Source organism: Panthera leo, chromosome C2 (genome assembly GCF_018350215.1).
Source record: "Panthera leo isolate Ple1 chromosome C2, P.leo_Ple1_pat1.1, whole genome shotgun sequence".
Taxonomy (NCBI): domain Eukaryota; kingdom Metazoa; phylum Chordata; class Mammalia; order Carnivora; family Felidae; genus Panthera; species Panthera leo.
The window spans coordinates 41,307,145-41,333,509 of NC_056687.1; the positions used below are offsets into that span (position 1 = coordinate 41,307,145).

The 26,365-nt window shown below is 35.5% G+C and overlaps 1 protein-coding gene across 1 annotated transcript in view; it reads left to right on the forward strand.

Annotated features, from left to right (window-relative positions):
- Positions 1–2,706: 2,706 nt before the first annotated feature.
- The window catches only part of EPHA3 (EPH receptor A3), a 346,338-nt gene continuing 322,679 nt past the window's right edge, over positions 2,707–26,365 (forward strand). The window contains exons 1-2 of the mRNA XM_042903060.1: positions 2,707–2,779; positions 14,979–15,043. The gene's annotated coding sequence lies outside the window, so the exon portion shown is untranslated. The remainder of the gene's footprint in view (positions 2,780–14,978; positions 15,044–26,365) is intronic.

The window sequence follows — 26,365 nt, forward strand, 5'->3', positions numbered from 1 at the left end:
TAAAACACTATTGCCACGTGTTACATCATGGTTATATTTATATAAAGTTGTAAGGCTAACAACTGGGAGCAAAAATGAAAAGCACTGAAAATTAATATAAAAATTTTAAACAAAATGTTATACACAATCAAAACTTAAAGGCATTTTTTTAAACGTGGTTTAGTGAGGTTGGGAAGTGTCATGTGATCTTTTTAAATTAATTGAATACAATAATGGTTTGTGACTTGCTCATGTAAACAATTTAGTAGTTTCACCTTGACTCCAAAGAAACATTGTCTTTAAAGAAAAGGTTTGGTAAAATTCTTCATCGTGTTTATATATTATCCGCACGTTAATATTCAAATTCCGATTTGTTCTTCACCACCTTCACTTCACTATAACTTTCTTTATAAAGATCGCTAAATGTTAAAATTGTTTCTGAAACTTTGGAATTTTTCTGAAATAAAATATATGCAATTTTTAAATATCAAATAATCAGTTACATATGCAAAGGATTTTTAAAGGCAAAACATATTTCCACAGTATATTTGATTTACTAACTTCAACGCAAATAGAAAGAGCAAGGACTGTTCTTGAGAGTTACTTTTTCCAAGTCATAAAATCTTCAAGAAAATATTAATAAAACTTTCTACAAATCATCAAAACTCGATAAGTTTTTACATTTACTTACTAAGAAATCTGTGATGTGGGTTACCTTTGATTTTAGTCATTTCCAAAGATTTTGTTTGGCATAAATACTAGATGTAAGAGGAAATATATGTATCTTGGAAGAACACTAAGTTTTACAAATCATTTTCTGTCAAGATCCTCCACTTTATTTTCTAATATACACACTTTTCCTTTACAACATTTAATAAACCTCTTCTTTTAATTCCTGCTTGATAAAAGATTTAGAAAAACAGATGCAGGTGTCCCCTTTTGGGTTGTTTGCAGAGATCTGGATTTTATCACCAGGGAGGGTCAATGCAGGGCTTTTACAAAGTGGACAAGTAGCTTTCCACAGATTGTTCAAATAAAGGGATGACTGGTGGTGTGAAACATTCATTATAGTATTCATCCAGGTATACCAAAAACCAGGACTTGAAATTTGCTTCTCAAAAATTTGGAAACCTTTGATAATTCTTTCCTAACAACTTTAGAAGTAAAAGTAATGTTGTGACTTTTAAAAAATTCAAAGGTTTCAAAGCCACAAATCAAACTAGGAAGATACTCCTGGTGGGAATCAGGATGTGGGACCATGTGCTCCCCTTAATTTTACTCTTTGGGTCTGTTACAAGCCGCCTAGTATCAGGTAGTTCTTGGAATCTGGCAGGAGGTTTTCTCTTGGAAAAGTCTGAAAGTCAGCAAGTATTAGTTTGCCTCCTATCAGCTTTCTTTGAAATAAAAAGTGTGGTGGATTACAAAGAAAAAAAAAAGTCTTTGCAGGCGAAAAAGTTGATTAGAAAGATGGGGAGAGGTAGAGACGTGCAAAGGTTCTAAAACCAATGTTGATATATAAATATTTTGCTTAAAAAGAAAATATTTATCACTTAAAACATCTGGCTAATCAATTTTTATTAAAATCCTAAAAACCTGCACACTGAAAAAGCGTGGGGGGTGGGGGGGTGGTGGCAGCGGGAGGTTGCGTTGTTTGTTTCTCCTCTAAAGTTTACACAACTTTTGATTTTCCCCCAGAAGAAACTATTTTATCCAGGAAAGTTTTAAGACTGTATGCCAAAGAATGCTTCCCCCTTTGGATGCCTGGGCAAATGCATGTGGAGGGTGGGTGGAATCAAAACCAGTTCAACAAATAAAGCCTCCAACTTGGAGTGATGTTATTAAACTGGAAGCCCTGAGTGTGCAGCCCCCTCCCTCCCTTCATTTTCTAAACCACGTCCTGCTGTTCCAGTCAAAGCAAAGGGTGAAAATCCACATAATCCAAACCAACATGGTGAAGTCAGAATAATAGGCGAAGAAGGAGGGGGGAAACAAGTGGCAGCACTGTACAAACTGTTGTGAATAATCTTAGCCAGGGACTGGGGTGGCCACAGGAGGGGATGACGGCGTTTCTTTTCCTTCGCATTACACCTCCTACATTTGATAATACAGGACCGATTACATGTCAGAAGTGTGCTCTGAGAAATTTTAGGACGCAGCAGGGCTTCGGGGGGTAGTGACAGCAATGTGGCAACCGAGAGAAGAGCAAGCGCTCCTCGCTGCCACCACACCCACCACCAGGGCATCGAAACCGTAAACTATTTCGCCCGCAGGACCAGGCTCGGGGGTGCGGAGGGAAAACGAGGGCTCCCGACAATTCATCACTTTTTCTCTCTGCACGGATTTCAAGATCAAATCATAGAAACTCAACTCTGGGTCTGCGTCCCCCAGCCCCAGCCCTCTGGGGGAGGGGGAGCGGTGGTTCTTTGTGCGCGAGCTTCTCGGCTCCCGGCGGCCGCAGCCCGTTTCCCGAACGCGGCGAGGCGGCGCGGACCTCCCGCGGGCCCGGCTGGCGGCGGGCGGCGGGCGCACGCGGGGCCCCTGCGGCTGCGGACTTCCGCCCGGCGGCGGGGCCGCGCGCGCTCGGACGGGCGGCGGGTGAACGCGAGCAGCGCCAGGGCGCCAAGTTACGCGCAATGAGCGCGGACAGGAGACCCCGGCGGGCGAGAGGTAAACGTGCGCCCTCTGCCTGCTGCCGCGGAGCTGCTGGCTCTCGCAGAGGCGGCGACCTCCTCACCGCCCGGATTCTCCTCACCTGGGGCTCGGGCCCGCCCAGAGAGCGCGGGCGCCCGGGACCCGCCAGGTACGTCCAGACCCGCACCATAGACTTTGACCGGAGATCTTCGTCCCCCGCCCATCGCTACCAGCCAGTCTTTTCAGCTTGGCGTCCGGAAGTGGCGCGGTCTCCTTTCCTTACGAGTTCAGGGACCCACCAGGTGGCAAGTGGAGGAGGGGGATACAGTTCTGTAGGCTTCTAGAACGAACTCCCTGCTGGAAAGCTCCTGGTACCCACCTGCTGCTCAGTTGGGACACACGGGAGCGCCTGAGACGTCCGGTCGTCCTGCTTGCTGTTGTTTGATCCGACCTCTGGGCTATTTGTTGGTCCTTTAGACAACCTTCTTTCCTTCAATTCTTCAGTTGCTAAAACTAAAATGAGGAGTCTCCCCCCCCCCACCCCATTTTCTTTAAAGCTACTTATGCCACCTGTTAGGCGCCTTGTGAGAGCAGTTAAGTGGGCGTGTTCCATAAACTTCCCGGTGCACGATTAAAAGTTGTCTGTTTTCTCCTACACGCCTCATATTTGATTGGCACCATTTTATTAAAACGAGATTTTCCCTCTTCCGGTTTTAAGAGTAAAACTGGAATGGGCCAGAGAGGGTGTCTGGGATCACTGCTATCGAGGTAGGTTAGTAGTAGGATGATGCTGATGTTTCTGTGGTTGTGTTGGAACTTCAGTATTTTTCATAAAAGAATTGTTGAATCCAGGGGATTCCGAAACTAAATATGGCCTCAGTGCCATGCCCAACATTGTAATAATAATTGTACAGAGTTGTGCTAGTAGAAAGAATTTTCCCCTACATTATCATTCACTGTTTGCTGGACCTCATTTAATCATTAAGACAGCCCTAAAATAGGTATTATGACATCTTCCATTGTTACAATTGAGGAAATTGAGGAATTGAATCATAATAACGTAGTAACTGAGCCAGACCCGCTTTTGTCTTTGTCTTTTGATTTTAACCTCATATGTTTCCTCATGTACACAGATGCCTATGAATTAGGGAAGCATCCTTCCATTCAGGAAAAGCACTAGCTTTTCAACCGTAATCCTAGTTACTAGCTAATTCGTCCTGTGACTTTGCAAGAATAATTTAGAAATACCCAGAGTAAGAGAGTGAAAAATTGTGCTAAGAAGTGCTTTCAAAAAAGTACTTCAGAGAGTACTTAGAAACTGCATAGTTTTTACACTCAGAAGTTATGATTCTCTACATGGGTGGGGGACACACTAGGAAAATAATTTAAAGAAAATTTGATGTGGTAGAGGAATAGGAAAAAAAAAAAAACAATGTCTGTGTTGCCTTTTCTTAACACATTCTTACCTCTGTCTTTCCTTCCGGACTCTCAAACACTCCTTTTTCCTCATGCTGTAAGGATTTTGTCAGGAAATCCATACACAGATTGTAAGGCAATTGTCGCTATACTGTGAATGTTATTATTTAGAGTTTTATATAGTAAAAACTGTGAATCCGTATTGAAATTGTCATAGACGTCAGTAATGGGGGAAATAGAACGTGGTCTAAAAAGTAGACTTTATTCCCTGAGGAAACTTTTCTCTATTTGAAAGATAATTTATAAATTACTTAAGATGAGAAAATAAATTATAATGATTTATCTCCACTTTCATAAAAACACTTGTACTCTATTTAAGTGGAGATATTGAGAAAAGGTAGCTAAAACAGGGTTTTGAAAGGTAGCAAATTAAGTTGAGGGCAATTATATTTTTCACGTGGGTACTTCGGCACATATGTTTTGCATTAATTGCTGCAATAAATTCTGGTAACCTGGCAAAGAGCAAAAACAGCATATTGATGATATCAGTCTTCCAAATCAGAAAGCTGCTTTTAGTATCTTGCTTTCTTCACCGTAGTGTACCAAATAAATAAATACATAATTCTAATGTGTTACCCTTTATGTTTTCAGTGAATGTTTCAACCATTCAAGCTATTGGCACATTTTGCCATAAGCAAAAGTGAGGGCTTAGCAACAAACTTTTTTTGTCTTGCTTTTGGAGAATTAGAGTCCACAGCTACTTGCCCTATTTTTAAATCATTTTATTTATATTTGAGTTCTGGAACTCTCATTCAAGAAAATGTAAACTTGACTTTATAGTCTTCAAACTGATTTGCCTCTTATTTTAATTACAGGACAGGGTCTCAAAAGGTGTAGGAGCAAAGGGTTAAGCCTGAGTTAATGTCATTGCTGATTAATCAGTATCAAAATGGTTTCACCTTGAATTTCTTTTTTTTTTTAATGTTTATTTATTTATTTTGAGAGAGTGAGAGAGATCATGCGTACAAGTTGGGGAGGGGCAGAGAGAGAAAAAGAGAGAGAGAATCCCAAGCAGGCTCTGCACAGGCAATGCAGAGTGGGATGCAGGGCTGGAACCCGTGAACTGGGAGGTCATGACCAGAGCTGAAGTCAGACGCTTAACTGACTGAGCCACCCAAGTACCCCTCATCTTGAATTTTCTATATGTTCATTAAGGTGTGGTTAATTTATCTTCTTTGAAATAATAGTTAAAGAAAGATAAATGAATAAATTCTATAGGTCCAGGAAAAGTAATACCTGCCCTTCATCCCCACCCCCTCCCTCCTTTGACAAAAATATAAAGCTTTAAAATTAGCTTTTTGCAGTGATAAAGTTGGTTGGTTTCCCATCAGTATGAAATTTAGACATTCTCTACCTTAGGGTGACGAAGGGCAACAGAACAGCTCGTTAATACTTAACATATATTTATTTCCTGATTTTCAAATCTAATTTAGCAATTAATACAAATCTATAGGTTTTAGAAAGACATTTATTTATTGCATGTAATGGTAATCTTCACAGTAAGGAGAAGTTAGACTGGGAAGCCACTTTGCAACACTATGTGTGTGCCTGTCTGTGTCACCAATAGTATAATCCCTATGCAAAACAGAACTATCCCCACACTGTGAGCAAAATTTTATGAATGAATATATGCCTTTTAGATTCAAGATGATATAAAATTCTGTTTCTCTGAATTACAAATTGGTGATGAGGAAAAATAAAAACAATCATGTCTAAGTTATTTATCACTATCTAACTGTGTAAATTTTCCCCAACTGGACCCCCTAATCTACCTGTAATATTCAAAGATGGCATAAAACTAGAGCTATGTCCGAATTGTGATTTTTTTTTTCCCTTTCATATGCCAAAGCTGTTTATGGTTGGTTTTTCATTTGAACTGAATGTCAAGAACTGGCATAATCACAGAAATTATAAATAAAATTAAATTGGCTTGTTATTCTTTTATTAGTTATATAAACTCCATCAAATAGAGCTATTCCCAAATATTGAAACTGTTGTTACAGAAGCAGAATAGAAGGGAATAGTATTTTTTCTCTTGGTTTACTTTTACTATCTGGGTTACCATGCATAAGTTAAGACTTGTGTACATTAGATAACTCAAAAAAGCTAAACTCTGATTTTATCATGGTGTTCTTGACATTTCTGATCTGAATTTTTTTTTTATAATTTTTTTTACATTTATTTATTTTTGAGAGACAGAGTGAGACAGTGCATGAGTGGGGGAGGGGCAGAAAGAGGAGACACAGAATCTGAAGCAGGCTCCAGGCTCTGAGCAAGCTGTCAGCACAGAGCCTGATGTGGGGCTCGAACCCACGAACCGTGAGGTCATGACCTGAGCTGAAGTGGGACACTCAACCGACTGAGCCACCCATGCGCCCAAACTCAAATCTAATTTTAAAGCCATAAATGTAAAAACCATTAAAATGAATCAAGAAAAATGATAAGAAAAAAAATAACTCATGTTCTATATTATAATTTGTTGTTTGTATTTATTTATTTACAAAACAGTTCACTCCTGAGTATTAGTTTCTTACTGGATTTTGGGAAAGAAGGTCATAGGGAAGGTATATTTTCTCCCCTTGAAGATAACTAAGGTGGGGCAGATGACCACAGAATAAATACTCTTATAAAAATTGTGTGTTTTGGGGCACCTGGGTGGCTCAGTTGGTTGAGCGTCCGACTTGGGCTCAGGTCATGATCTCGCGGTCTGTGAGTTTGAGCCTCGCGTCAGGCTCTGGGCTGACAGCACAGAGCCTGGAGCCTGCTTCAGATTCTGCGTCTCCCTCTCTCTCTCCCCCTCCCCCACTCATGCTCTGTCTCCTTCTCTCTGTCAAAAATAAACATAAAAAAATTTAAAATTTTGTGTTTTAACATAGATATAAAAATAACCAAAAAAATGCAATATGAATCTTCAGAGGAGGGTGCAGTTAGCTTCCAAGAAAAGAGCACCTGGGATATAGAGAAGATTTTTTTTTAATATAAAAGTTAATAGTAAGTTAAAAACAAGGAGGAGGAGGATAAATGATTTTTCTCATGTCATGTGGTAGCATGATTATAATCCCAATTTTATACTGCTTATATCTAGAATACGTTAAAAATAATTTGCCTAAGTATATATAAAAGTAAAAACCACTTTTGAAAGTACTGAACATTCAGAAATAGCTGTTCTTAGTAAGCATGCATCTGAGCTCAGTGTAAATTCTGTATGACTACATACATACTCCTGTGTGTGAGTATATGGAAACAAACATGATTGCATATCAAAAAAGAACCATTCCAAAATAGAAGCTTTTTATACTATTCATATTGACTACACTACCAAGAAAAGTCACATTGAGGATTTTCTGAATTCTTCCTTCTTTTGCAATGATACTTTAAAAGTTTTCTGTCGCCAGCACTAATACTTTGATTTTTTCCTTTGATGCCATGCTTCTTATATAGAAAGTTTTGAATTAAACTGATAAGCATGTGACTCCTCATTGGACCCTCTGTGGGCCTTTATAAAGACCCATATTTGTATGGTGAAGAGTTTGTTTATATGTGCACGTGTCTCTTTGTAGACATCAGTCATGATGTATTACATGAAGTCCAGATGTGGTTGTCCTCTAGAATACGATGAAGCCAAAGCTATATCCTGATTCTCCTTTTCCAGAAATTCAAACCAATTTATTCCACAACGGATTTCTTTTGAAATGAAAAAAAGAAAATGTTTCGTGGCATAAAGATGTCCAGAGAATGTTTTTAAATTGAAATTAAATTTCATCACTGCACTTTTTGTTCTCTATGCTAAAATTTTGAATCCTTCTGTCTAAGGATTCTAGGAATACTTTATTTCTTTTTTTTTTTTTTTTTTTTTTTTTTTTTTTTAATTTTTTTTTTTTTTAACGTTTATTTATTTTTGAGACAGAGAGAGACAGAGCATGAACGGGGGAGGGGCAGAGAGAGAGGGAGACACAGAATCGGAAGCAGGCTCCAGGCTCCGAGCCATCAGCCCAGAGCCTGACGCGGGGCTCGAACTCACGGACCGCGAGATCGTGACCTGGCTGAAGTCGGACGCTTAACCGACTGAGCCACCCAGGCGCCCCAGGAATACTTTATTTCTAAAATAAATGCTGTAGTGGGGCGCCTGGGTGGCTCAGTAGGTTAAGCATCCGACTCTTGATTTTGGCTCAGGTCATGATCTCATGGTCATGAGATTAAGCCGCCTGTCGGGCTCCGTTCTGGGCATGGAACGTGCTTGGGATTCTCTCTTTCCCTCACCCTCTGCTCCTCCCTCACTTGCAATCTCTCTGTGTCTTTCTGTCTCTCAAAAAAAAATTATTTAAAAAAATTAAAATGAAAGAAATGCTGTAGTGAAATTGTGATATAGGCAAGCGTGCTTATTCTCTTTCATTTTCATTGCCATCAGTCAAATGCTGACTGAACGGAGAGCTTTCATTTAGTAGTTGAAGGTGCTGATAATCAAGATTTTATGACAAAATAAAAAATGTATTCCAAGGCATCCTCAGTTGATGGTGTGAAGGCAAAATGTATGTGCTAAAGTTTGAGCACCTATTTGCCTTAGTGATTATTTTTATAATATTATAATTGCATACTATATTTTCATTTTTCACTTTTTAATCTGTCAGAAAAAGTCTTTTGAATTAGAAATCAACAAGTTCTACTATTTCCAGAATATTTTAAAAAAGCAAAATATGTTGAAAAAAAAATACAGTGTTAATGTAATCATTAATGTTCTACTTACAGTAACTTCTACATTTTGGGAAACACATTTTCCTTGTCTAAGTGATTCATAATATTGACAATGCACAGAAACAAATGAGATCTGCTATTCGAGGCACTGTTATTAAATCTGAGGTAGTTAATTTACTAAAACTTCATTGAGTAGAACATCACCACTCATTTATATGAAAGGATTATTTTGTTGTAAGAATACATTCCCTCGTGCGGTGCCTGGGTGGCTCAGTTGGGTTGGGTGTCTAACTTCAGCTCAGGTCATGATCTCACAGCTTCATGGTTTGTGGGTTTGCATCCCGTGTGGGGCTCTATGCTAACAGTGTGGAGCCTACTTGTGATTTTCCCTCCCTCTCTCTCTATCCCTTCTCCACTGGTGCATGCTCTCTGTCTCTCTCAAAATAGATAAATAAACTTAAAAAAAAAAAAGATTAAATTCCTTCATGATAGTTTGATAGCTGTTTCCTTCATGATAGTATGACATTAGAGTGGCCTTCATACTTTTCAGATTAAGAAGGAAAAAAAAAGGAAAGTTTTAACACACTAGAAAAAGCACAGCGTTTCCAATTACTGAAGTGTCCAGGTTTCAAGCAAAATTTTGGTGTATGTTTCTGTTAGTTCCTTAAACAGCTCTAGTCATTAAAACACAGACACCTTACTGGAAGCCTGTGTGTTTGGAATCCAAGGAGGTCTCCCTGTCCCTGGCAAAGATTGAGATGAGGCAGCTCATTACAGTTTCTTCTATAATTAGGACCTGTATAGAAGTAAATCCAAGATTATTGCTCAGGAGGAAAAGCTAATAAGAAAGAGTAAGTTGATAGTACACCACCTTGTCCAGAAATCTGCTTATATCACATAAATAAGCCATTAAAATACCATGTGACAAAAGAGATTTTTTTTCACAGAACTGCTCGCACAACAATTTTTTGTTTAATTTTTACATAATGATTTTAGCTGGTAACTTGATGGAGAAATTATCATAAATGAGTATATCTGTGACACAAAATGTCTGTTAAACTTAACAGAATTTATAGGAAGATTTATCTGCACATAATAAATTATAGGTGACTTCATTTGTAATCTAAAAAAACTTATAATTTTTAGTCAATGAAATACAGTAGTAACTCGATCTATTGCAACTGTTTTCATTATATTTAGGTAGAAATAAATATAAACAGGAAGCCTGTGGGAGCTATTAAGAGTATATAATCACAGTAGATAAAGTCAGTGTTGAAATACATAAGTACATTAATCCAACTTTGACTTCTCTAAATTTCTTCTCAATGGCATATCCTGGTATGTCCAATAAAATGAAAAGCTGAGGTTTGGTGAGCTTCTGTGAGAACATACATCTTGGTTTCTTCACTCCATGTTATGGTTGACCAGAGTCCTACAGCCGAGATTTACAACACCCAGAATAAAATTTATCACTTTCTCTATCATCTTCTTCTCTTTGTGAACATTTAGGTGCAACCTGTAAGCAGATTAAAGGACCCCTCTGCTATCTGTAAACTAGAGCAAAGCTACCCCTTCTATCCTAACAGAAAGTGATGAAAATGATAAGTAGTGTGCAAGAAATGTGGCTGGGGACGATGAAAGTGATGGTGTGAACAGAAAAGGAAATGCCATTTTTCTTCAGTAAATGCAAGAAATAATCAAGAGATGGGTTTGTTTTCTGTTGTAGTGGTTTTACAGTTATTTGCAAATGTCTTTAAAGGCACTTTAGCTGAAGGTTTTAGAAGAAAACATGTTTATTATTGTCAGAGTCTGAAATTCTTTAGCCATTAAAGTCCTCTGCTCCCTCCAAATAATTATTTGATAATTTTTATAGCTCAGTATTTTCATAAAATGCAACTAACATTTCATAAAATGCAAATAGCATTACTACAAAGCATAGTGATGTGTTATTAGATAATCGAAAACGTCTTCCACTTCAGTAAGAAATTGTCATTTAATTTTAAATATTATTTTAGCACTGTCTACATATTTGCAGCACTTAAACAATCTACAAGATGTGAATGTTTAATTCTCAGTCTTTCCAAGCGGACACATAGGCACATGAATCAGAACTTTGAAATGCCCTTGAAAAAAGTCTTCTTTAACGATTCTCTAAGAGTGAAAACTCCATAAATTTATACCTAAAAAAATTAATCCGTCCTAACAAGTAATATTTACTGAAAATACTTATTTCAATAATTGAGTCCTTGAAATCATCTTATCGCATTATTAAGAAGGGAAGGAGGAATAAGTTCCTGGTACAGAAGATTCTTTATAACGTTGTTAATTCGAATGAAAAAGGAGCGAACATTTGGTTGTCTCTCTGTTATGATGAAGGATAGGAAAGGGAGAGAGAACAAGACTCCTGTGCATCTTAAATCTACAGTCCAGCTGAGTGGGAAAAGTGACAGTAAAGATCAGTGGCAGGAATGACAGCAAGGGTTCCTCCTTGATAGAAGTAGTGACACCAATTTGAGCCAACTTTCTCTATTCTTACGTTGTTCTTATTCCTGTACTCCATTCCACCCCTTCTAATTCCCATCAGAGACCATGCTTCCTTTTTTGTTCAGCAAATCTCAAATTAGTGCCCACCCAAAAGCCAACTCAGAGTTTGAGCAAGGACTCCCTTACGGTTTTCATGAATGGAAACCCGTTCACATTTAAAATAAGATTTACAATAAAATATTGTCTGATTAAGAGCAAGAATAGAGTAAAGCATGTGAAGGAAACCCAGAACCATATCCATCCAGACTTTGGTCAGTTATTTCCAAATACAGTTTTTCCAAAAGGCACCGATTTATATCTCAGCTCAGAGTCAGAACATTTAAAAATGTGTCCAGTTCAAATCGCTTTAATTTAAGAAGTATGTCCATATACCATATGGACCTTTGCATAGAAAATATTCTGAAATTAATGAAATGATGTGTTTCCTGTTACAAAACAAAAATATTTGGTGATCGTACCATTTAGAATATAAAAACTGGTAAGGAACAGTTTATATCTTTGAAAAATAATCTGGCACGAGGCAGTTATTAAAGAATTAAGCCACTTCCCCATCAGAGTTTAAGAATAACTTCGTAACTTTTTTTTTGTTGTTAAAATTCATAATTATGGACTCAGGATTTTTTCAGCAGTTGAAATAAACCTTCCATGTTGCAAATCATCATCAAAACTCAAAAGACTAGAATATAATCGTACATCACAATTTTCTCTGCTTCTTCCATGTGCTCTGACATTTGTATAGTGGCACCACCTGAAAGGCTATGATCAAATCTACTTTTATTTTAGGAGAGAAAAACGTTAGTAATGGAAGTTCTTGCCCGATTCAGTGTCAGGTTCAATATGCTATATTGCAATGTTGGATTTAGTCAATGGATCCAGAGAAATCACTCACAACACGTTGACTTTCAAATTCCATTAACTTTCTCTTTTTCTTATTTCAATTATGCTGCACTGAGATTGCTGCACAACAGATCACAGGAGACTTGAGCTTATATCCTGGGAAGTCCCAGTTTAGCAATTATTCACTTTAGAGTGACTGTATTCTTAGATTCTGCTTTTCTGATTTGGCTATAAACAAAAGACACCATGTAAACTCAAAAATAAATGCTTTTAAAAAGTGTTTTGAGGTCACTATTCTTTTCTATTAGGTTATATATCCATGATTGGTTATAAATACAATTCAGAAGCCAAAATGGTATGGTTGTTAGTTAAGGTATTAATTTTACATGAACATTGAATCTGTATAGCACGTTACAATCTCATGGTGATTTTAAATACATTTATATTATTTGATCATCACAGAAACATTGTGAGATAACCAGGGCAGATGTAATTATGTTTGATAGACAACAGAATCAGAATCATGAGTAATGATGCTATTGTGTTTTCCTCATTCATGCTAAATGGAGTGCACTAAAAATTCCATTTCTGGGTAAATGCAACAAATTTAATTAATCCATTACACTTATTTTAATCAGCAATGTGATCCAATTCTCTTTGGTTTTGCTATTCTCTTTTGAGTAGACACCAAATGCTGATGTGACTGGTCCAGCCCTTCTTCCCTCATTATCATCAGAGAAAACTTAAGGGTATTTAGTTCTTTAGTTAACAGCCTACATTCCAATGAGTATTTTACTAAATGGGGACAACAATCATATTTTCTTTGCCTCAAACACTTCTTCCCTCTGGTTACTAATATTGAAATTAAGTCAGCCATTTATCTTAACATATTGAGTGACACATATTCATCAGTTAGTACATATTCAGTTATTACACACACACACAAATACATTGAACCATTTAAACCCCTCAAGGCATTGCAAATATGATCTAATGATTTATGAATACTGGTATTGTAAACTCTATGCAAATCATATGTAAAACTCAGAGAAATGAACTGATGTCTGATAGAGCTGTCCAACTAGACTTTGTCAGTAGAACATATCTTTATCAGAATGAACGTTGGTAAAATACTTTAATCTGAAGGTGAAAATGTATTCTTATATTTTCAAACATTTTCTAACATTGATTAATCTGAAATATTGCATATAACACTGATTAATCAGTAGAGCATTTTTAAAAATCATTTTTGACAGATAATTTCAGTATAATTAAGCATACTGTTCATTTCCAAACTGATACCCTGGGAAATAATACCATTATGGAAATTTCACTATGTAATCCATGCAGCAACTGTCTTCTCTTATCTAAATATAATTACTTCTCATTGGGATTAATTTATTGAGAGAAAAAAATCTTTAAGGATTTCTAGTGTAATTAAGTTTATGCGTTTTTCTTGCACTTGTGCAAAACTTAGAGATTCTAACTTTGAGAATTTTATGTCTTCTAACTTAATAATCAGGACGATTTTTTAATACTCATCTAGATAACCAAATATCCTCCTTTAAAAAAGCAGGGCTTGAAAATTCAGAATTATAATATCTGTCAAATATATTATTTCTTTAACATTTTATAAGATTAAATGTTTCCTATCTGGGGTGATTAAATGGTAGTATTTTTTGTGTATAAGGAAATACTTTATTGACAACACGTGGACCTGTCATGCAGTGCCATGTACTACCGTTATGTTTTGATTCATGTATATATGGAAACTAAAAATGATTTCTGATTGTATTTAGTGATTCAATGGCTCTAATAATACATGGCTATTTTGTGTAAATTTCCTCCACATCTTCCCTTAGTCACTTGTGGGACTGCTTTCTGATTTAGAAGAAGGATGAGGTGAAAGCATTAGTTTCCATTGTTTAATAGATCAACAAAGTGAGCCTTTCGTTATTAATTAGACTTGAAGTATCTTTTTATATTTTAATTTCTAGTCCATTACAAATTAATGCCCTCTGTGTTAGAAAGAAAAGATTTGCCTTTCTTTTAATGTTATATTCAAAATGCAACCGCATTAATGTTATTATTAATCTTATTATTCATCAGACTTTTTAATAACTGGTGCAAAGTTCTGAATAAAATCATTAAAGCCTTTGGGTAACAGTGTTTTGTCTAAATAACTAGAGCTTATTCCAGGCAGTGTTATAAAACATAGTATTGTTTTGGCTTCTCCTGAAATTATTAGTTAAGCATTTTGTTTGTTACACAGAGGTAGACAATTTGTATGGTATTAGAAAATACACATGATAGAATCCTCTGCTTCATACTGTACAGAGGCAATATAAAGATGTCGTATCAGACACAAACTGATATTGATTCATCATGGGAGCATATTTAAGAAATTTGTTCATAGTGAAATCATATGTAAAGTTGTCAAAATTAATGGTCTTTGAAGTTATTTTGATACCATGTTAGCATTAATGTTCCTGCTTTGCATTTTTGCTATTTCTTCTTTAAACCTGTAATTATTTTGTCAAAAATTATTATCAATATTTTGAACATTGATCTACCTTTATAAACAAGACAGTTAAAAAAGCCAGAGAAATCTGATTCCTTGACTTTCCCTATGATTGCTTTTATTTTGCCATTTTCTTCTTTTTCTCTCATATTCCTATAACAGAAAGAGTCATGTGTTTTGAACATGTTAATATTGTTATATCAATAACAACAGACAACTTTAACTTGACAGAGACAAATAGAAATAACTTATTTCTCTTAACTATATTTGTATATTTGTGTTTTTTGTGTTTTTTTAGTCAATCTACTGGATTCAAAAACAATTCAAGGGGAGCTGGGCTGGATCTCTTATCCATCACATGGGGTGAGTTTGGTAAACTATTGAAAGGGAATATCATTCTGTGTGTTGTCTCTTAAAGAATAGAAGGAATTATTGGTATGTTCTCTGAAAGGAACTCCTGTACTTCTGGTGACAAGTTAATTTTATCAGTAGATTCAATACATGGACTAAGACAGCCTGATATTTGTGTACAATGGAACTACTGAAAATTTTGAAGTTTTATTTGTTTCTTCTGAATTTACCAATTGCTTGATGGTGCTAATTAAGCCTTCTGATTATGACTGGCATTATGTAGATGATCTAAATGTGATCATCTAAAATTTTTTTGTGTGATGTGATCAGAATAGGTGAATTGAGAAGACATTTCAGATTTCAAGTAATGTATAAAGCATGTATTTGGAGAACTGCAGAGTTGTAGCCTTAAAAGCCACCTTGGTGACTGTTCCAAGGAGGATATGTTTGTCAACTATATGAACCTTTGATTTGTCTGTTTATTTGTCCTTATTTCTTAATTTCTTCACGTTGCCTTAATGTCTTTGCTTAAAATGTCTGCATCATGTTTGCATCAGCTTAAGACTGGGGAATTTTATTTAGAAAAAAAATTTGGCTACTTTTAAATTTTAAACTCTTCACATACCTTTAGTATTTTGCCAGTGAGACAAAGATCGTTCAAGTGTACGGTATGTTTGTGACCCAAATGTTCCTGATAAGACTTTGTGTGAGAATACTGCTTTGCTTTTCTTTTCTTTGCTTTTCTTTTCTTTTCTTTTTTTTTCTTCCTTTTTGTTTTTCAGAAAAAAAGATCACACACATTTAGAAAATTCTTGTTCTTAGAAAATTGTGTAATAAGTACCTAAATATACCTTGTTTCCAAGTATAGACTGTGGAAAATGCAAAATGCTATTTTGAAATACTTGTGAGAGGAACAAATTTGTGTATTTCTTCTCCTACTCTCATCCTCTTTTCAAAGAGATTATAATTACTTCCACTTTGTATCGGTATTCAGTCTTTAGATTTTTGTGCCTAAACATACTGATTTTTACGGTACTACCAGCTTCTTCTTCACCAGCGGATGTTTTACATCAGGGATACTTCATCTATCTGTCATCTTTGAATCTGCTTCTCTTCCTGGTACACCTTGACATTGACACAATGCCAAAACCTATCACATAATCAGGACTTGGTTAGTTGCTTTGGAGGGGAGAGTATGAAGTAAGCCAGGATTTGGTTTTCCCATAGGTGTAAACGGAATCAAATGATTAGGATAAAAGAACATCCTGGGTAGTTCTGAAGAGTGAATCAAAATTCTGGATTGAGCCGGAAAACTCATTTAAAATTAATCATCCTAAAATCAAGCCTAATTTTAATTCTGATTTTATAAATTTGACTTTTTCATTACTTCATCAGAGCATCTACCCCAAAAACATGCTACCCAAGGATATATGAAAAGCAAAAACCACAGTGACATTTTACTAATAGCTACTTATATATGCTTTAAAAAAGTCAATAAGAAATTAACTCATATTTCAAAAAGCAACAATCTCATGTTTTCCTTTAAAGAAGGTATAAAGAAAACATATTTCTATATATTAAGAATTTAGGGAGAATACTGTATAAATGAATTCATTTTACCTTGTGAATCTTACAGATTTTGCGATGAAACAAAATTGGCACTTCTACTTCCAGAGATATGTTGGGGGTGGGGAGGAATGTTCTATAACTCTACTACATAAGGTGTGGGACATGCACCACCCAGCAATATCAATCCCCCAGAGATTCTTAGATATGCAGACCCTCAGGTCCTGCTCCAGACTTTCTGAATCAGAGTCTGCATCTTAATGTGGTCCCCAGGTAGTTGTTGAGCACAATGAATTTAAGAAGTACTACTTGAGGGGCGCTTGGGTGGTTCAGCCGGTTAAGCGACTGAGTCTTGATTTTGGCTCAGGTCATGATCTCATGGTTTTTTAAGGTTAAATAAACTTAAAAAAAAAAGAAAAAAAAGAAAAAGGAAAAGAAAAGAAAAAAGAAAAGAAAAGAAAAAAGAAAATAAATCACTACTTAGGATAATAGACCTTTTGGCCTTTCCCACCTCTTGCCCAATTTCCTACCTCATTTTTGTCTACAAACATTTATGGTTTTATCAGTTTCTCCTTTGGCTTACAATTGCCTCAGAGAGGCATCCTCAGGAGCTGGGCCTTTCTCCTCTTTGTTTTCCTGGTGCATCTTCTTAAAGCCTTGCCTTCCCCTTTTCTGATGCACTGACTAGCCTAAAACAGCTGGCCAAGCTTTCCACATTTATCATTAAAACTTGCAGGGAGGGAAAAAAAATATCTCTGCAACAGGTCATGGTATTTATAATACCCCAAGACCCCAAAGCAAAAAAAAATAAAAAGAGGGAGAGATGTGACGTGGTGCTGTGTAGTGTGTTTTTCCTTTAAACTGTATCCCTGTATTATGTTAACCATAATGTCCATAAGAAAAGAAGTAGCACTAATTTGGAAAATGTTAGGTTAATATTCATTTCTTTCTGGGAAACTGATGAATTTCTTGAGTAAAAGTGCTGCATAGTAAATTAAATTTTGGGAGTTAACATCCTTGCTTTTACAATTGGTTGTGCTTTTAGACTGAATTAATTATTTTTATTGCCTAATCATTGCCATTATCAATATGACAAAAATATATTAATTCTGTATTTGTTTTTAAAGGAAAGTAGATAGTTAAAAGTATTGTGATATCTTTGCTCCAGATTTTCCATATAAAGTGACATGTAATAACTGGAAAAAAATTGAACTTGTTATTGTTTTGATTGCTTAACCCTAATAAAAGCAGTACATATGTTTGTAGGTTAGCTACAATATAAATGTAAACTTCAGAGAAAAAAATTTGTAACATCATAACATGTTGAATCACTGAAAATCCTGCTTTGTGTGTGTGTAAGAGAGAGAGAGAACACTTAAATTCTACTCTCTTAGTATATTTCAATTATTCAATAAGTGTTCTCAACTATTTTCATCATGTTTTACATGAGATCCCCAGAACCTATCTTACAGTGAAAGTTTGTGCTCTTTTACCTGCTTCTCCCTATATCTCCTACCTCCAGCCCCTGGCACCCACTTTTCTTCTGTTTCTATGTGTATTTTTTTTAATTCCACAAAATAGTGATATCATGCAATATTTGTCTTTCTCTGTCTGGCTTATTTCACTTAGCATAATGCTCTCAAGGTCCATCCATGTTTTTGGAAATACCCGAGAAAATCCTACTCTTTTGATTTAGGGCAATGGTTTTCAGTGTGATGGGGGAGGTGGGTTGGAAAGGAGGCAGTGTTTAGTTTGCCCGATGGAGATATTTGGAAATATCTGGAGATGTTGTTGTCACAACTGGGAAGGCAGGACACTGCTGGCATCTAGTGTGGAAGGTCAAGGGTGCTTTCTAAACTAAAATGAGCAGGGAGGTCTCTCACAGCAAAGAATGATCTGGTGTTCCCTTGTTGAGAAACGCTTTCTTAAGAGATGAATAATGGTGCTCCATCAGGAGCTGTGGTCACCAAAAAGATGCTAGGACACTGCTGGCAACTTCTCTAAATCTCAGCCCTGTTCTCACCTAAATTCAAAATCTTTTGAAGTACAAATTTAAAAAAATGATTATGTTACCAGAGCTATATAAAATTAATATATTTGAGGGAAAGGCCCAAGGGTGGCTCATTCATTGATGTATCTTCTTTCCTATTTCTGTTCTCCCTTTTCCCCAGAGATATATTCATGCATAAAAACTTACAATTAACCTATATAATTTTCTTGGGAGGAGTATTTCTATCTATTTTTAAATGGTGCTTCAAATCTTAGAGGTAAGAAAGTATGGTACTATACCATTAGGCCTAGAAAAAATTCTCTAAATGAGTGTCTGGGAGAAAACTTAATGAGACTTTGGTTTTCTCTATATTAAATTCTTGAAAATAATACTTAAAATTTGTAAACTGAAATTATCAGGGTGTTATTAACATATTTTTTTTAATTTTTCAAAATATAATTTATTGTCAAATTGGCTAACATACAGTGTGTATAGTGTGCTCTTGGTTTTGGGGGTAGATTCCCATGATTCATAGCTTACATACAACACCCATTGCTCAAAATTTATTTTTTAATAAGAGTTTTATTTTTGGCACTAAGTTTGTTCACCTTAGTAAAGCAGATATAACAATTACCTTCTCTTCCTTATAAACTGTGAGTTATAATATATGAATCTTGGGTATAATTATATTCAGAAATTTTATTAAATAATCAGTAGTTTAAATATTCTTTGATTTAGAGGGGTGCCTGGGTGGCTCAGTTGATTAAGCCTTTGACTCTTATATCAGCCCAGGTCATGATCTTGTGGTTCCTGAGATCAATCTCCACATCAGGCTCTGTGCTGGGTTTGGAGCCTGCTTGGGATTCTCTTCCTCTCTCTCTGCCCCTCCCCTGATTGCTCTCTCTCTCTCTCTCTGTCTGTCTCTCAAAAATAAACAAACTTAAAAAAAATATTCTTTGATTAGAGGACAATCAACACATGTAAAACCCATGTATATTTTTGGATTACAACTTTGAAAAAGTATTTTGCTTAAATATGACCGTTATTTAAATTGTTTGATTGATTGATAATGCCAATCTATCATATAAGCTTTACTTAGTATATATATCATTATAGAAGAGGGATCAGAGGGAGTTAAAGCTGTATAATTTTCAGTTACAATTATGATGGTATTGATGTGCTTACTAAGTAGTACAAAGGAATTTAGAGCCTCAATTCACTTAATTACAGACTCAAATAAGGGGAAGTGTAGAAAAAGCAGAGTCTGAAATGAGTGATCCATGTATATTTGTCGATGATAGAAAGAAGTCTCAAAATTAGCAAATGTGAATTTTTATTTTCTACCTTCCCCCTTTTCTCAACTTCTTTAAATTTTTTTTCCCTTAAAGATTTCCTTAGACATTTATCGGTGCCTTACCTATGGTAATGGACTTAAATTAAACAACAACAACAAAGCAAAAACAAAATGCTCTTTTGGCAAAGAAACCCTGTTGGTTGCCTACCCGCCATCTGTTTCCTGGCTTTTTCTTGAGAATGGAACACCCATATTGTTTAGGTTTTCACCTTCTGATGTGTTCTTGGAAAGTGGCCTCTCTGCCACTTTGTGGAGAGAACATCTGAGAGCTAATCATGATAATTACAGTAATTTTGTCAGTGATTGGTTTAGGCAAGAGTAAGTAAAGCCAATGAGGCTGGATCAGAATTCTACTGACTTCTGGGGAAGTTATCCTCCTGATAAAAAGAAATGAGGAGAGGCTAAGTACTTTGTGCCCCTGGGCTTGCCCTGTGAAGGCCCAGTGTCCCTGTGTAGAGCAGTTGTGCTTTCCTTATGACCAGAAAAGTGGAACCCAGTGAACACTAGAGAAATTGGCCAGGAGCCCTGACACAACCCTGATTTGTGTAAAAGAATTTTCCTTGTTTAAGTCACTTTTGTTAGTACTTCTCATACTTTCAAAGTAAAGACATTCTGATAGAATACAATGTTTAATTTCCCGATCAAATATCTTAATATCTAGGGGCAACTGGTGGCTCAGTTGCATGAGAATCTAACTCTTGATTTTGGCTCAGGTCATGATCCCAGGGTCCTAGGATTGAGCTCCACATTGGGCTCTGTGCTGAGTGTGGAGCCTGCTTGAGATTCTTTCTCTCCCCCGCTTTGTCCCTCTCCCCTGCTTGCATGCCTGCTCTCTCTCTCTCTCTCTCGTAAATAAATAAAAGTTTAAATATCTTAATTTCTAAATGAAGACTAGGCAATGCATAATTATAATTATGTTATTTTGTTAATTATATCTTATTATTTGGACTTCCCCAAGTTATCTTTTTTTTAGTGTTTTAGTATGATGTCAAAGAAAATATGCAGAGTGGTCAAATAGAATGAGCACATTGTTTAGAATCAGACACTTGTATTTGAAATCTGGCCTTGCCATTTATTGCTGTGTGATCTAATGTAGGACAATTAACCTCCATTAACATTTGTCCTCACTCTTAAAAAAGGAAAAACAATAATTTCTATGTCACAGCACTTTGGAGTAAATGATATTTGAGCAAATAAGGTATTTCTGTGTATCCACCTATGAAAAAATATATATGATAATGCATGTGAAAGAACTATACAAGTATCACTTCTTATTCCTAAGTAAGTTTGATAATTTCACCTTCTAATCTTAAATCTCAGACTATATGTGATATCTTGGATTTGGATTTGGGAGAAGGAAAATTGATAGTATTTCCTGACATTTCTATTCAGTTAAGAGCCCCAAACATTGCCCTTGACATTACATGATTGTTATACCATTGAAGCTGTGCAATCTAAAGTTTGGATACAATCTTGACACTATATTTTGAATTGAAAGAGTCAAAATGTGGGTGAATGGGTCCAATTATTTTCAATTTTTAAGTGATTAGAATTTCCTCAAAATTTTATTATTTCTCCTTCAGGGAGTACTTCTGATTGTTTTACATGTCACTCTCCTGACACCCCTCCCCCTACCTGCCAGATACCCCCCAGACTAGCATATCAGACTGTTAAGTTAATCTGGTTTGTTCTATGTTGTTTGTCCACAGCTTGAAATTCTACATTAATGCAAATATTTCATTGATACTTGTTTCAGCCAGGAAGGTGAAAACTCTGTGAAACTGATTTCCATCATGAAATTTCCCCTTTTCTTCACATTTTGAGTTCCTGGGTTAGTTGTCCATAAATTAAAATTGCCTGAACAAATGAATAATGAAAGCTTTCCAAAACAAGGAAGGATAACTAAGTTAACACTGATTATGTATTTGTTGAAAAAAAAAGGTTATTTCCAATCGGTTATTTTAAATGGTATCTATTAATGCTTCCACTTCCTTTTTAATGGCATAAATGTAAGTAAAATTATAACTATATGAACACACCTTATGTACTATAAATATATATAGATATATATATATGTTTATATTGCATACAATATTATGCTGGTTTTTGTACTAGCAGGTCTATTTAGTTAAGTATATTTAGAAAATACTGTCAGCTTTTGAGTTGGAAGTTAACTGAAAAGAAAACTAGCTAAAGACAGCTCTATATTGAAATTTATCTTGATTGTTGTTTAAGGGTAAAAATCCAGAATCCTGCAGATGAATTCCATTTAACTAAACATAGACATGTTTAGAATTGAATGAATCATACAGAGGAGTGGAAATTATAAAAATACTCTCTGAACAATGCATTGCTTTTCTATTTTCCAGTTTAGTGTAATTTGCCTTCCGTAGTGGAATTATTGCCGTGTGTGAAGTCTGGATTCTAAGTCTTACCTACTGGATTTCTAGCTTTCACTTTGTGAATGGTATCTAAAATGCAGGAAGACTATTTTGACAACTAGGTGTCAACAATAACCACCTGGGATTCCGCCTTTATGAATCACAGTCTAAATTCTGCTTCATATGCTGAGTAGTCAATCCAGGAAAATCAAATTTTTGACACATGTGATATGTGATTCTGGGTCATTTGAATTTTTGTTGCCTACAATGAACGATACTACATACTTTAAATATGTCACTCTCACCTATTGTGCTGACCCTTCGAGGAAGGATGTCTGATTAAATTAGAAAAACATGGCAAAGTTTTACAGTTTTTTTTTTTTTTCCTAACCTTTTCTTGAAACAAAATGCACCAAAGTAGAAGGGAAAATATGGGTAAGTGTTAGAAATCAGCAAAGATAGAATTTATTCTAGCACCATTCAATTTATAATAATTATGTTACCTTCTATTTGTTTTAATGGAATTTTTATCAGTGCTTTAAGAAAATAGAAACCACTTTCCGTTGCTAATATTATGTATTTCTATGTTCATTCAAGTTATTTTTCTATGTTCATTCAACTTATTGTATATTAAATTTGCTGAAATATGTAAATAGTATACAGCAGACTGAATATCAGTATTTTTATTGCTAAGAAATATCCAGTTCCTATACTATTTTAAAGAGTATACTTAAACACTGCTTTCAAGCTTCTAAATTTTCATTTGAATATAAGATATAAAAACAACATATGTACCTTAATGGAAGAGTTTCAGTTCTGTTGTTCCATTAAGCATAAGTCAAGAATTTTGATAGAAATTTATAAAAATTAGTAATTTGCCCAAAGTTATACTTACTTATTTCTATCCTTCTTTTTAAATCCCATGGGTTAATGATGTTGATACTTAGGTTTATTATGCCTGGTAGTTAATTATTTTTGAAAGATTAAAAAAAAGAAATGTTTGCTCTGGAAAGAAATATAGCATGAAACACTTTTTAAATATGTCCTGTATTGCAAATGATAGCTATTGGACCTGAGAACATTTTAAAGGTTATACTATTTACAATACAAGACACTTAATTATTTCTGCAACCTGAACAGCCCATTGATTACCATTTTTTCCTGCTAATAATGCCAATTTTAATGAATAAAAACCATACTAGTTTCTTAGAGGTTGCTTAAATCATTTATTCCCTTTCCATGAAACGTATGAAGAGAAATATCAAGGGGGCTAGTGTACTGAGTTTTCTGAGTAGCCTACATTTACAAGTTATTTTCATTCATCTGTTAACAATGTAGTTTGAGAGATGTATGTGTGTGTGTGTGTGTGTGTGTGTGTGTGTATATGTATATATATGTATATATATGTTATATATAAAACTACATAATATAATAATTATAAATATATAGATTGAAATCCTTAGTGTCAAATTTATATACAGTAGTTGTTAGAAATGGAAAATCCTTGGTACCGAACAAGACCTATTTCATTAGAAATCCTGAGGGTTGGGACCCAGGAATCTGCTTTTCACAGACCCTCTGTGTGATTGTGATGCCACTCAAGTTTGGGAATCACTGTACTAGAAAATCATTATCTGCTATAATGAGGCCAGCATTACTTATGAAGATATTTAGTTGCTGCTTGATGCTTTGCTGTAGTTCATTCCAGCCTCTTAATTAATACAGCACTGTTCATGATTCAAGATTAATATAGCTCTGGATGTTTTTAATTTAGGATTTGACAAAAACCATATAGCAAGAGAATACAAGTATTTTACCAGCAACTCGGTGAATTTATTCTTTGCAGTTTGTAACAAGGATTCATTTTAGAATCATCATATTTCTCTCATATAATCAGGGGATTCATTTTTTGAATTGCATGTATATAGTGTTTATACATCCGGCATCCATTGCTCATGATAAAAGAGATGACATTAAAACCTAAAGACTAGGGGCGCCTGGGTGGCGCAGTTGGTTAAGCGTCCGACCTCAGCCAGGTCACGATCTCGCGGTCCGTGAGTTCGAGCCCCGCGTCAGGCTCTGGGCTGATGGCTCGGAGCCTGGAGCCTTTTTCCGATTCTGTGTCTCCCTCTCTCTCTGCCCCTCCCCCATTCATGCTCTGTCTGTCTCTGTCCCAAAAATAAATAAAAAACGTTGAAAAAAAAATTAAAAAACAAACAAACAAACAAAAAAACCTAAAGACTAGAAAAAGTCATGAATTAAGTGATAGGGAAATTGCAATAAGGAATATGAAAATCCCCTTGAAGAGTTACTAGAATTTAAGGTTGTCTAGGGAACGACTATGGGATGTTCCAAGAAAGTGACAGGGATCAGCTTATAGTGGATTTTATGTGCACACTAAAGACATTATACAACATTCAAAGGCAACATTTTAATCACATGATTATGGGGGATGTTTTAATTGAAGAACATACAAGAGTCAAAAAAAACCAGGAAAGCACTGTGAAAGTTCCCATGGTAGGTTGATTAGGAACCTAGTATCTGCTTATATGTGTTTGGTTATATAGCTTAGTGATTTGGCATAAGGTTGAATTTTTACTATTGTACTAACACTCCAAGAAAGGATATTGTAAAAAATAAATTTTTATTAGTGAATTATTTTTATAATAAAAGCATAAAACAAAGAGAACCCAAATTTGGAGAATTGAGTTGTAAGACCTTTGGAGGACTCAGTAGAAATGAAAATTATCTAGTAAACTAAGGAAGACAAAGCAAAGGAAGAAAAAGGGAGAGCATAAGATACTCTAATGGTAAGAGTAATTAAATTTCTCTTCCCTGTGACGATATCAGTCTATGTTTTTTGGGGGCACCTGAGGTTAATGATGTTAAACTTTAGAAAAATGTAAATGGTGACCTCCCTTCTCAATGTGAAGTCACAAAACTATAGACCCAGTAACTAGAGAGATTCAGCCAGTGCAGGAAGAGGGAAGAGATGCAATGTGGTGGTTTTAAAGAACTTTAACTCCCAGTCTGCACTTGGATGTTTATTCCATGCCATGAAATCCCAAGAAAGCTGGTAGTCATAAACTTTATGGATTTACTCAAAGTCTTCAGTAGGGATTAAAGCTTCTGAGTGGTATGAATCAGTCTTGTAAACTCTCCTTGCTCAGAATTTCCCTAGATCCATTTGTCATTTGTACCCTTAATGTTGGATGCATGTGATAGGTGGCCATTTTTTATGTAGAATTAATGATATCGCTTTCACTTCAATTTTGCTGTCTTCATGAGTGTTGGAAAAGCAATAAACAACAATGTCATCATAAGCCACAAGAAAAGAACTCTGTGGAATTTTGTGAAAATGTTTATTAATAGGGCTGCTGCACTTATTATTAAGGGTAGCAAAATCTAATCTTATTTGGAGCAGTAGAATATATTCAAGTTGCTAATCAATTTTAGAGGTAGTAATGGCTTTAGAAACCATCTAGTACAATTCTCCAGTGAATGTTGACAAGCAGCTCCACCTCTGGGAGTGTTAGTGACTTGACCAAGGTCATTTCATTGCTTTCTGGGTCTGAATTCATGCTTTTTTCATTATTCTCCTCTGTCTTACTCTGGATAGTACCAATGAATATTTTGAATTCCATGGTTTACTACTTAGCAGATTGGAAACCATAAAATTTCAGAACTATTTTGTCTGAGTGTCTTACAGCACCCGAAATAATCACCACATCTTGGGATACGTCACTCAACATAGAGCTACTTTTCTCAGCAGCTGAAAAATGCTGATCTTTCATAAGACCAAGAGGAAAATTGGGTTGCATAGGATTATTATTAGCTCTCTGTTCCTGTATACATATACCCCCCTCCCCAAATCATAGCTGGATATATGACCCAGGGACTGAGATGTCAATGAATGACTAAGGATTTTTAACTTATTCTCTGACAACTAGAAATTGATTTTAGTTTTGATTCAAATATGAATCTGAATTTACTTGCATTGAAAGGGTGTTTTTAATTGTTAGCTTGTAACCAAAGCAAATCTC